This window comes from Phascolarctos cinereus, unplaced genomic scaffold (genome assembly GCF_003287225.1).
Source record: "Phascolarctos cinereus isolate Bilbo 61053 unplaced genomic scaffold, phaCin_HiC Scaffold_726;HRSCAF=1367, whole genome shotgun sequence".
Taxonomy (NCBI): domain Eukaryota; kingdom Metazoa; phylum Chordata; class Mammalia; order Diprotodontia; family Phascolarctidae; genus Phascolarctos; species Phascolarctos cinereus.
Genome location: NW_027556098.1, coordinates 391,747,831 through 391,760,387, shown reverse-complemented (window position 1 = coordinate 391,760,387; position 12,557 = coordinate 391,747,831). Strand labels below are relative to the sequence as shown.

The 12,557-nt window shown below is 42.9% G+C and overlaps 1 protein-coding gene across 4 annotated transcripts in view; it reads left to right on the top strand.

The window, feature by feature from the left end:
* Nucleotides 1–12,557, top strand: part of PIK3CD (phosphatidylinositol-4,5-bisphosphate 3-kinase catalytic subunit delta) — a 73,838-nt gene that overhangs the window by 27,534 nt on the left and 33,747 nt on the right. The gene's annotated exons all lie outside the window — the stretch shown is intronic.

Here is a 12,557-nt window from a genome sequence, read left to right as displayed (position 1 = left end):
TAAATTCTGTCTTTGGGAATTGCCTAGGCTACTAGGTATCTAAATGGCTTGTCAATGGTGAGTCACAGAACTTGAACCCAGGACTTTATGGCAAAAAGGCAGGCTTTCTACCCATGATGTCTTTTAATTGTGACAATGACTACTTTATAATTTGAAATTTGGTAATGATAAGCCTCTTTCCTATTTTAAAAAATTATTTCTCTTGAAAATTCTTAACCTGTTATTTCTCCAAATTAATTTTGTCATTCCTTTATCAATTCTACAAAGTAAGTCTTTAGTACTGTTTTTGGTGGAGAGTTAAGTCTGTAAATTGGTTGATTTAAATGGTATTATCATTTTTCCTCTAATGTCTCAGCCCAGTCTTGAACATTGACTTTTGTCCCAATCCATTGCAACTGTATTGGGGATTTAGAATGTTCATAGAAGAGGCAGACCAGTCACTAATGCTAAAAATTAATTGGTTATTATTTAAGTTGGTCTTGACACCCAAAATGAGACACACAGAAGCATAAGGGATGGGGGATGGGGTAGAGAAATAGGGCCTCCAATGGGACCATAGGAGGAAGAAGTCAATGATCCAGGGAGAGGCTACCCCTCAGATCTGGCACACAAAGGTGACCCCAGGCTCTTGTCAACATGGGAACAATAGAGTTCTATTCCTCAAACATCAGATCTGTTCAGGGACCCAAAAGGCCAGGGGTTTTATAGGGAAGGCTGGGGTTTTAGAAAGGCATGGTTGATTGGTTTCCTACCTCTGGTATCATAAACAAGGAAACTTGTTTGAATAGAGCATGGAACTGGAAATTTCTAGCAGAAAAGATTCTTATAGAGAATATTCCTATTATGGAGGAATCCAAAGGAATGGCAGGGCTAGGGGTGGGCAGATAGGGAAGGGTGTGGATCTAAAGCCAAAATAGCCTGTCACAAGAAAGGTTAGGGCCAGAAAGCCTGAAAAGTTTCCTAGATTAGACCAAATATTTATCTGTTTCTTCAAGTCTTCCTTTCTTTCTGTAAAGAGTGTTTCATAGTCATATGTACGTAAGTCCTATATGCATCTCATACATAATTTCCAGGGTGACCCCTCTTTTTTATTTTTCCAAGATATATACAAAACTTCCCCTTTTCTAGACCCAGGATTTTGGCCTCTGAGGTTCCTTCTAGCTCAAGACCTGTGTGTTACAGTCCTGTCCTCTCTGATAGGATCTACAGGAAAATTCTGAAAAAGAAATTTCTCTTCGGTGTCCCCTGAGTGCCCATCATAAGGCCTTGCTGATCACTCTTAGGTCCAGCTTTTCTAGGGTGTTTTATTTTTGTTCTCCCATTCAACGGTCTACCATAATTGAGACTTGTCTGGAACAAGTGTCTGAGACTTGTCCAAAGACAAGCATCTTTGGCATCCCTCTCATGGATACAAAGGAAGAATAAGGACCACCTCCCTCCAGTCATTCAATCATATTCTAGCTGGAGATAAAAGGCAATTAGAAAAAGAGGTAAGATAATAGCTTATTGAATGTTTCATCTTGGGGAACAGCTTAAAAACCTTTATATTTTTAATATGCCCCCTTTTTTCTTTGTTTTTAGCCTAGATATATGTTCTTATTGGTGTTAGAATATTAGAGTAAGGGAAATTTCTTTATCTTAGAGAGTTACCTGGGCATTGAAGGGTTAAGTGACTAGTCTAAGTCACTTAGACTAAGTCACTAAATCATAAAACCAACGTGTTAGATGCTGCTCTCAGGTCCACTCTCTATCACGGTGCCAGGCATCTAGTAAGCACTTAATAAATGCTTTTTTAAATCTATTTATTCATTCATTTGTTCCATTTATTAATCTACTACCCCCTGGCTGATTCACCCTTTACTTACTAAGATATAATTACTGTATTTATCTGCATCTTATCTCTTTTTATAGATGGCTATAGATTTTTTTTTAATTTTTATTTTTTAATTTTTTTTTCCATATGCTTTTGAGTTGAAAATTTTTCTCCCCCTTCCTCCCCACCCTCCCCGAGATGGCACAGAATCTGACATAGGCTTTACATTTACATACCCATTAAACATATTTTCACATTAGTGAAGTTGTAAGTAAAAATTAAAACCAACAGGAGGAACCATCAGAAAGATGAAGCAAAACTCAACAGAAGGTAAAAATAAGTGATAGCGATTCGACTTCCATAGTTCTTTCTTTGGATGTGAACAGCATTATCCATCCCGAGGCCTCTGGAGATGTCTTAGATCCTCGTAATGCTGGTGAGGGTTCAGTTTAACATTCTTAGTCATTGCATAATGTGGCTGTTATTGTGGTTCTGCTCACTTCACTCAGCATCAGACCATATAAGTCTTTCCAGGTTTTTCTGAAGTCAGCCTGTTCATCATTTCTTATAGCACAATAGTATTCCATTGCGTTCATATACCACAACTTGCTCAGCCATTCCCCAATTGATGGGCATCCTCTCAATTTCCAATTCTTTGCCACCACAAAAAGAGCTGCTATGAATATTTTTGCATGTGGGTCCTTTTCCCATTTGTTTGATCTCTTTTGGATATAGCCCTAGAAGTGCTATTGCTGGATCAAAGGGTATGCACATTTTTGTAGCCCTTTGGGCATAGTTCCAAATTGTTCTCCAAAATGGTTGGATCATTTCACAACTCCACCAACAATGTATTAGCATTCCAATTTTCCCACATCCTCTCCAACATTTATCATTTTCCTGTTTTGTCATGTTGGCCAATCTGATAGGTGTGATGTGGTACCTCAGAGTTGTTTTGATTTGCATTTCTCTAATCAATAACGATTTAGAGCATTTTTTCATATGACTATAGATGGCTTTAATTTCTTCATCTGAGAACTGTCTGTTCATATCCTTTGACCATTTATCAATTGGGGAATGGCTTGTGTTCTTATAAATTTGTCTTAATTCTCTATATATTTTAGAAATGAGGCCTTTATCAGAGAGACTGGTTGTAAAAATTCTTTCCCAATTTTCTACCTTCCTTCTAATCTTAGTTGCATTGGCTTTGTTTGTGCAAAAACTTTTCAATTTAATGTAATCAAAATGATCCATTTTGCTTTTCGTAATGTTCTCTATCTCCTGTTTGGTCATGAACTCTTCTGTTCTTCATAGATCTGACAGGTAAACTATTCGTTGTTCTCCCAGTTTACTTACGGTATGAGATGGCTGTAGATTTTGAGGCTAAAAATTAATATGAAGGATATTGTCAAGAGTTTTCTTCCCTCCCACTATTTTTTTTCAGTCTTGAAATATCACCCATACTGTCTGCTGTTATTGTTTGTTCTTTGTTTTTGAAGAGGACCATGACATCAGGAAGGTGAACAGAACAACTAGAAATGACCCCACTCCACACTGTCTACAGAAACTACAAAGAGCCAAGCTTGGTCCTTACCAGGGAAGACAAAGGGTTAAATAAAGTGGTAGCCACCAACAGTTTACCATTGACAAACTAGTACTCTGCTAAGAACTCTGTTAATGCATTTGGGCCTTTAACTTTTGAAAAATCCTTTCGTTATGCAAAGTCAGTGTACAGAATTACAAGAGTATTATTCCCTCCTGCCCCCCCCAGTCCTTCTTCTCTCTGAAACTACCCCCAATTTATCTTGTCGTTATCTTGTTTGTACATTATTGTGTGTGCATTGTTTCCCCAGTTATTGTGAGTTCTCTGAGAGAAGAGACTGTCTAGGTTTTTTTGTTTGTTTCTTTGTTTTTGCCTTCTTGTATCCCCAGCTCTTCACACACTGTCTGGCAGATAGTAGATACTTAAGAAACATTAGTTGACTGATAGATGAGGCTTGGAGAGTTTAAGTTACTTGACTATGATCCCACAACTAGTCAGTACCTGAGGTAGAATTTATACAACTTTAACATCAGCCACTCAATCGTTCTCTACACCCTCCTAAGGACCTTTCTGGGTCCCATCACCCTCCCCTTTCTTCAGGGAGCAGCATCTCCCTTCTCCCCCTGCTTGGAGTCCAACTGATGACCCCTCAATACCTCCAATTCTTTGGGAAGTCCAGAAGAGCAAATAAACACTGTGGCAGCTACCTGGTCCTTCTCCTCTGGACCAAAAAGCGACGAGGTCCCTGGGGCTGAAACTTTTAAAGGAAACGAAATCCAAAATGGAAACACCTCCTTTTAATTACTCATCAACCCTCTCTCCTCACTTTCTATTAGTCACAAATTTGTGAATCCTAGATTAAAACAGTCTTTTACTTAAAGCATAAGGGAATTGTTGAAGAAAGGGGAGGGGGAAAGAAGCTTCGGAGATGTAGATTCTAATTAACTTTGCCACTGATTGCTTTTTAACTAGAAATGAGTCACAGTTCTGTGGGAAATAAGGAGAGAGAAATCTCCAAGATTAATGAAAGTACTAAGAAGGGCAGACATACCATACTGCTTGCCTTTTGCCCTGGCCTTGTAGGATAGAAAAAAATACAGGACTAGGGGCGGGGCTTTGGGCATCTCCCCAGCCCTATTCATTAGCTTCGCCTCTCCCTGAGGGGCGTGATGTTTCTGGAGGCCTCTTCTTTTATCCGGTTATTTGTTTATATGTTCTTTGCTAGGTTCACTTCTTTCTAAGCCCTGGCCTTTCTTGTATCGCTTAGACAACTATCTGGCCCACAATAATGACTTTTTTTTCTTTGAGGTCTGTGATTTCATCAGTGAGGGAAATTTTGGTGTGGAAATGCCCTCCACTGTTGCAGATATATGTAACTTGTACTCTTAGAAAGTGGCCTAGGGATGAAGTACTTTATCATTAATGATAGCTATAGGAAGCTTTAAGGTTTACATGGCACTTTAAATATGTTATTCATTTGATCCTTAATAGCCTGGTGAGGTAAATGCTAACATCATTCCCAGTTTTTACAGGAAGAACAAACGGAGAGGTTAAGTGATTGCCCAGGGTCTCAGCTAGGCTGGATTTGAACTCAGGTCTTCCTAATTCCAAGTCCAACATGCACACCATCTCTCACACTGACTAGCTAGGCCACCCAACCAATCTGACTGAGGAGACTTTGCCAGTTCTGCTTCTGAAACCTCTCTCCAATACACATCCTTCTCTCTTCTGACACCAGCCCCCTGCAGGCCAGGTCCTCATCACATCACACCTTGACTATTTCATTAGCCTGCTGCCTCAGTCACTGAGGCTCATCCTCTATTTGGCCACCAAAGTGGTTTTTTGACCATGTAGATCTGATCATGTCACCATACACACACACACACACACACACACCCCTCAGTAGACTCCAGTGGCTTCCTATTGCCTCCAGGAACAAATACAAAATCCTCTGCTTGGCATTCCATGACCTTCTTAACCCAGCCCCCTCCTACCTTCCCAGTCTTCTCACACCTCACTCCCCAACACTTACCCTTTAATCCAGTAACACTGGCCTCCTGATGGTTCCACAAACAAGAACTTCTACCTCTCTCCTCCAGGCCTTCTCTCTGCCTTTCCCCCATGCCTGGAAGGCTCTTCCTCCTCATCTCTGCTCCACTGACCTCCCTGGCTTCATTTAAGTTCTAACTAAAATCCCACCTTCTCCAGGAAGCCTTCCCCAACTCCTCTCAATTCCTGTGCCTCTGTTAATTATTTCGCATTTATCCCTTCTATAGCTTGTTTGTACATATTTGTCTTGTTGTCTCCCCCATCAGATTGTAAGCTCCTTGAGGGCAGGGACTGTCTTTTGCCTCTTTGTGTGTCCCTGAGAGCCTGGCTGAGCGCTTGGCACATAGTAGATGCTTCATAAATGTTGATTGATTAAGCTAGGTCGTGAAGTAAATGGAGCACTGGGCCTGGAGTCCAGAATATTTGAGTTCAAACCTCACCTCAGATTCCCTAGCTGTGTGACGTTGAGCAGGTCACCTCACCTCTATTTGCCTCAGTTTCCTCAACTGCAAAATGGAGATAATAATAGCACCTACCTCTTAGAGTTTTTGCCAGGATCAAATGAGATCATATTTGTAAAGTGCTTACTTAGTACAGTGCCTGGCACATAGTAGGTCCTATGAATATGCTAGCTATCGTTGTTATTGTTATGATTATTATTATATGTTCCAGGCAGGAAAGGAAGGAAGGGAGGAAGGAAGGAAGGAAGGAGAGAGAGAGAGAGAGAGAGAGAGAGAGAGAGAGAGAGAGAGAGAGAGAGAGAGAGAAGAAAGAAAGGAAGGAAGGAAGAAAGAAAGAAAGAAAGAAAGAAAGAAAGAAAGAAAGAAAGAAAGAAAGGAAGGAAGGAAAGGAAGGAACGAAGGAAGGAAGGAAGGAAGGAAGGAAGGAAGGAAGGGAAGAAAGAAGGAAGGAAGGAAGGAAGGAAGGAAAGGAAAGAAAGAAGGAAGGAAGGAAGGAAGGAAGGAAAGAAAGAAAGAAGGAAAGAAGGAAGGGAGGAAGGAAAGAAGGAATGTGAACCCGGGAACATCTTAGTTCAAGTATGGCCTCAGACACTTACTAAGTTGTGTGACCCTGGGCAAATTACTTAACCTCTGTCTACCTCAGTTTCCTCACCTGTGAAATGTAGATAATAATAGCACCTACCACCGAGGGTTGATGTGAGTATAAAAATGAGATAATATTTTTTTAAAGCACTTTGCACACTTTAGAGCAGGGGCAGGTAGCTGGCAAGGTGGATAGAGCACTGACTTTGAAGTCAGGAGGACCTGAGTTCAAACCCAGCCTCAGACACTTACTAGCTGTGCACCCTGGCAAAGTCATTTAACTCTGATTACCTCCAACAACAAAAAACTTTAAAGCACTATAAAAATGCATATATATTATAAGTATATAGAATATAAATATTATTATTAAAATTTCATATTACTTTCCACAATGGCTGGACCAAGTCACAACTCCATTGCATGAATGTACCAGTTTTCCTAAAGCTCCTCCAATATTTGTCATTTTCATTTTTGGGACAACTTTGACAAATGGCTATTGGGTAGAACTGCAAAGTTGTTTTAATTTGAATTTCTCTAATTATTAGTGATTTGGTGCATTTTTAATATGGTTGCTGATAACATAAATTTCTTCCTTTGAAAACATCCTGTTCTTATACTTTGACCATTTATCAAATGGGGAATGGCTCCTGCTCTTCTAAATTTGAATCCGTAACATATATCTAGAAGATGAGGCCTTTATCAGAGAAACTTGATGAAAAAAATTTCCTCTGTTGACTGTTTCCCTTTTAATTGTAACTTGTATTGGTTTTGTTTCTGCAAACATTTCATATTTTTATGTTTTTTAAATTGTCTTCCATGGTCTTATCTTCTACTATCTTCTCTAACCCTTGCTTGGCCTTGAACTTTTCTCCTATTCAAATATAGGAAAGGTAATTTTTCCCTTGCTCTAATTTATTTGTGATTAAGATGAGACAATATTTGTACAGAGTTTCACAAACCTTAAAGCATTACATAAGTGCTATTATGATGATATGGTCTTTTATGTTTAAGTTATGAATCTTTTCTGGAGTTTATCTTGATTAAGTTGTTGGTCTAAATCGGGGTGGGGAACCTGTGGCCTTGAGGCCACATATGGCCTTCTAGGTCCTTGAATGTGGCCTTTTGACTGAGTCCAAGTTTTACAGAACAAATCTTTTATTAAGGGGATTTGTTCTGTGAAATTCAAATTCAGTCAAAGGGCCATACTTGAGAACCTAGAGGGCCATATGTGACCTCTAGGCCAAAGGTGCTCCACCTCTGGTCTAAACCCAATTTCTGCCACACTGCCCTCTAATTTTCCTAGCAGTTTTTGTCAAATAATGAGTCTTCACCCCAATAGCTGTGATCTTTGGGTTTATCAAACACCGTGCTACCATATATGTTATATACCTAATTTAGAGGCAGCTACAAGGTGTAGTACTTAGAGCTGGGCTCGGAGTCAAGAAGACCTGAGTTCACAACTCCTGCCTTAGATGCTTACAAGCTGATTTTTCTTACTGGTCCTTAGCAAGTCACTTGAACCTCTGTCTACCTTAGTTTCTTCAACTGAGAAAAAATTGGGGATGTTAATAACGCTTATCTCACATGGTAGTGGTGAAGATCAGAGGAAATAATATTTGTGAAATGCCTGGCACACAGTAGGTACTTAATGCTTGTTTCATTCCTTCCTATTCTATTGATCAACCTCTCCATTTTTTAACCAGTACCAAATCATTTTATTGATTCCTGCTTCATAGAATTGGTTGAGATCTGGCACTAATAGGCCCCCTGCTCATTTTTTTTTCGTTATTATCTTTGAGATCCTTAAACTTTAGTTCTGTCATATAACTTTCATTATTATTTTTTCTAGCTTTGTAATATAATAGCCGTTTGGTGATAAAAAAAAAACTTGGTAGTTTGCTCAGTATGAAGGAGTAATGAAAAAGTAAGTTGTGAGGTAATAACAGTCATTGTTATTATATTCATTATCATGTTTTAAATGCATAAAACAAGGGTTTGGGAGTTATGGTCTCTTTATAAATTGTGAACCTCTTTGCTTAGGTCAAGAAGGGGATACCTGACTGGCTAAGCGAACAAGCTCTAACTTGGGTTCTACAGGTAAATCAGTAGATTAGAGATTTGAAACCAAGTCCCTCAAAGGGATTTGCCCTTGGGAGGGAGGAGAGAAAACACCTGAGGGGGTTTGGATGCAATGGCAAGAAATCTTGGGGTTACTTGATAGCATCCTAAGAAGGAAAAGCCAGCTGCCCTCAGGGGACCTAATCTGCTAATGAAATGGAGAGCTGGCAAAGTGACCCCTGAAGTAGTGTCACCCCAAGGGTCCCAGATAACTTTGGAGCCTTTCACATCTGCAAGGAGATGATAGAGATGATCCCTCCAGAACTCCCATTGTTAGATTCTCTAGTTTGCAGGGACCCACCAAAAGAACATTAGCATTTTCTCTTTGGTTTCAAACCAGAAAGCCCTAATGTCTTTTGTGTCACAGATTCCTAGGGCAGTCTGGCGAAGCCTACAGACCCCTTCCCAGAATCAGGTTCTTAAATGCATAAAATAAAATATGTAGGATTACACAGCAAACCAATTAGATTGAAATACACTTATCCATTTTTTTTTAAGTTCATGGAGCCCAGGTCAAGGACTATTATAAAGTGATCAAATGACATGGGAGGCAGAGGGGGGTGGGGGGGAGATTCCAGTGTGGCTTGTTCCAATAAAATGTGGAATACATTTATCCTCTAGTGAATGTTTTTTAAGAACAAGGAGAGACGGTCATGTTTGTAGGCAGCAAGGAAGAAGTCAGTAAATAGGGAGAGACTGAATATGAGAGTGGGGATGATGGAGGGGCCAATGTGCCCAAGATGAGGGGAGATGACATCAAGGGTGCTTGTGGAGGCTTTGACTTTGATAAGGAAAAGGGCTACTGCCTCTCCCTATGTGTGGTAATGGTCAGTCGGTTAAGCTCTCTACCATATGCCAGGCACTGGGCTAAGGCAATGGGGGAAGAGGTACGGATGATGTGAGATGACGAGAGAGGGGAGAAGGGGAACCTCTAGGTCAGGGGTGGGGCCACATGTGGCCTCAAGGCTGCAGGCTCCCCATCCCTGCTCTAGGTGAATAGACTTCGTTTGCGGCGGTTTGTGGAGGCCCCGGTAGGGTCTTTTGCATGGTAGCATTAGGTGGTAATGATGCTGACTTGTTCTTCCTTAAGAAATCCACTTAGCAGCCTGGCACCTTGGGAACGACATGCTCGGTCAGTTTGGGAAGCTCCTTTTGTCCAGCACCTAATTGGAGGAGCTCTGCCTAAGAGAGATACTGCTCTCTGCCCACCCCACCCCCACCTTGTCATCCACAAACACGAACCTTTCGATCTACAAAGAACAGAAAAAGAGGAATGTATATGAAACTGTGCATTTCTGTCACATATATGGCTCCAACCTTGTAATTTCCTAGAAGTGTGGGTGTACAGAGCTGTTCTTTTCCCCTCAGCTCTCTGGGTCTTTCCTTCCCCAAATTTCACACTCTGCGTCTGATGGTTTCCTTTCTCTCTTCCCCATCTCCCTCCCTTTCTCTGTTTCTCTCTGGTCTTCGGGTCCTTCCTTTCCAAGGTTTCAGCCTCTGTGTGGTTTCCTGGAGGTTATCATCGGTGGAAATCCCCTGTCTTTGGGGGTATAACCGCTCTGCTGTCCCTGGCTGGGCCCCACCAGTGACTTAGCCAGGAGATCTCAGGTTCATCCCCTACTGGGGCGGGGTGGGGGGGGGGTGGTGAGGAGAGAGGTGTACGAAGAGGGCTAGGCTGCTGCTGCCGCTGCTGCCGCCGCCGCCTATGCAGTTAGCTCACCGCAAAGCCTTTGTTACCTCCCAAGCTGGCCTAGGGCGCAGAGAGAGACCAGAGAAGGAAGAATGTGCTTATGTTAGGCTGGTGAGATCTCGCACCCTCGGTACCCAAGAAAACGCTCAGCTGACAAGGGAGTGACTTGAAGAAAGGGAGGCTATGGAAAAAAGAGTGATGCTGGCTGCAGCCAGAGCTTGCAGGGGCTGGGCGGGAGTGTGGGGGGCACTTGGGCTGTGGTCCCACCCCCTCTTCCTTGCTTCTCTGGGGAGTGTCTGCAAAGTCCACACTGGGGGGAAAAAAAAGAAACACACCAAAAAACCCCCACAAAAACCTTTCCAGAAGAGGTTTTGGATTGCCATCTGCCTCTATGTACAAGGTGCACCTGGAGGAGCTTAGGGAAAAAAAAAACCTTCCAAGGCAAGAAACGATCCCTAAAGTCCATAGCCTCGGGGGTTGCATGGTTTTGTCTTAGCTCCTTGAGTATGGATGGACTGGGTTTTACTGGACGTTGCTTTCACCGTCCTGGTTGGAATAAATCTCCAATAGGCAAGAGGATAGGGGAGGAGAGTATGTTTAGCCTCTAAGCCCCTTATACTTTAGAAAATGGAAATGCTATTTTATGGATTCAGAGAAAGGAAGTGTTGTCTGTCAAATGAAGGGGTTGGGCAGATGACCTCCAAGGTCCCTCCTGGCTCTAAATCTAGGGTCCTACAAGGTTCTGGTCCTAGTGTTGGAAAGGGGCAGACCCCTGGGAATTCTCCGGGTCTCCAGCTGAGGCCAGCTGCTTTGTAGCAGACCCAGACAGGGAGGAGGATGGGAGATGGATTTGACTTTGTTCATGGCCTGATCCATCCTCTAAGCAAACAGGTCTTCGAGGCCTTCCTCATGTTACAGATGAGGAAACCGAGGCCACTCAGAAGTGAAGTGTCTGAGCCACAGGCTGGATTTGGACCCAGGTTCAGTGGTTCTCCATGCTTCCATTCATTCATCTATTAGTTCATCAAGTAGTTATTAATTAAACCTCTGAACTGGAGTTAAAGGACTCCTCTGTAATGGGGGGGCAGGAAATGGATTTTGGGCTGAGGGAGTTTTGCATCTGAATGAACCCTGGGGTCCCCTTCCATGCATTGTGTGCTTTTGCTATATTTGAATTCGTATCAGAGCTCTCTTTGTCTCTGGCAGTCTTGTACTATAGTAAAGGCATTGGATTTGGAGACTGAGGACCTGGACCTAGGAGACCTTGGCAAATCACTTTTCTTCTCTGAGACTCAGTTTCCTCGCCTGTAAAATGAGGATATACAGCCAACCAGATCTATTTCATTCAACAAGCATTTATTAAGTGCTTAACCCCGGGGCTCTGAGAATTTGGGTCAGTTTTGTTTTGTTTTGTTCTTGATCCAACCTCTAATTTCATTAGTCTAGACAGCTCTGAGTGAGGAGTCTCCCTGATGTAGGTGGGCAGTTAGGTGGGGCTGGTCACACAACCACGAAGTGGCTTGACCTCTTAGGGTCTGAGGAATAGTAGATTTAAATCTGGAAGGCATTTCAGACGCCACTGAGTCCACCTCCAACCCTCATTTTACAGAGGAAGGCCAGAGAAATTAAGTGACTAGCCTGGAGGGTCCCATAGCCAGTTTAGAGGGAGGATTTGAACCCTTCCCTGGCCAATTCTCCTGCTTTCAAGGAGCTTGATTTCCGTTCCCTAGCCTCTAAATCTGTGATTTGTATGATCGCAGGGCCATGGAGTCAGGAAGACTTTTCTTTGTGATTCAAATCTGGTCTCACTTACTAGCTATGTGACCCTGGCCAAGTCACTTCACCCTGTTTGCCTCAGTTTCCTCATCTGTAAAATGAGCCAGAGAAGGAAATAACAAACCCTTCCAGTATCTCTGCCAAGAAAATCCCAAATAGGGTCACAAAAAATCCGACTTGACTGAAACTACTCAACAATACTGAGCCGACACCGCCCTAGGGTCCTGGGTGCGAGTCAGTCAATAATCAGTCAATCATTCAGCATTTAGGGAGCCAGCGCTGGGGGTTCAGAGAGAGGCGAAGCCAGCGCCTGCCCTCCAGGACCTCGCCATCCCTCGGACTCCGGCCTGGCACCAGAGCAGCCTCTCAACCCCTCCCCGGCCCCGCCCTTCCCCAGCTCCGCCCTAGTGCGGACCTGAGAATTTGCAGACGGTGCCTGCCGGGCCGCCAACGCCGCCGCCGGCGGCTCCCGGGACTCCTCCCCTCTGCCGGGCCGGGCGGGGCCGGGGCGGAGCCGCCAGGGCTCGT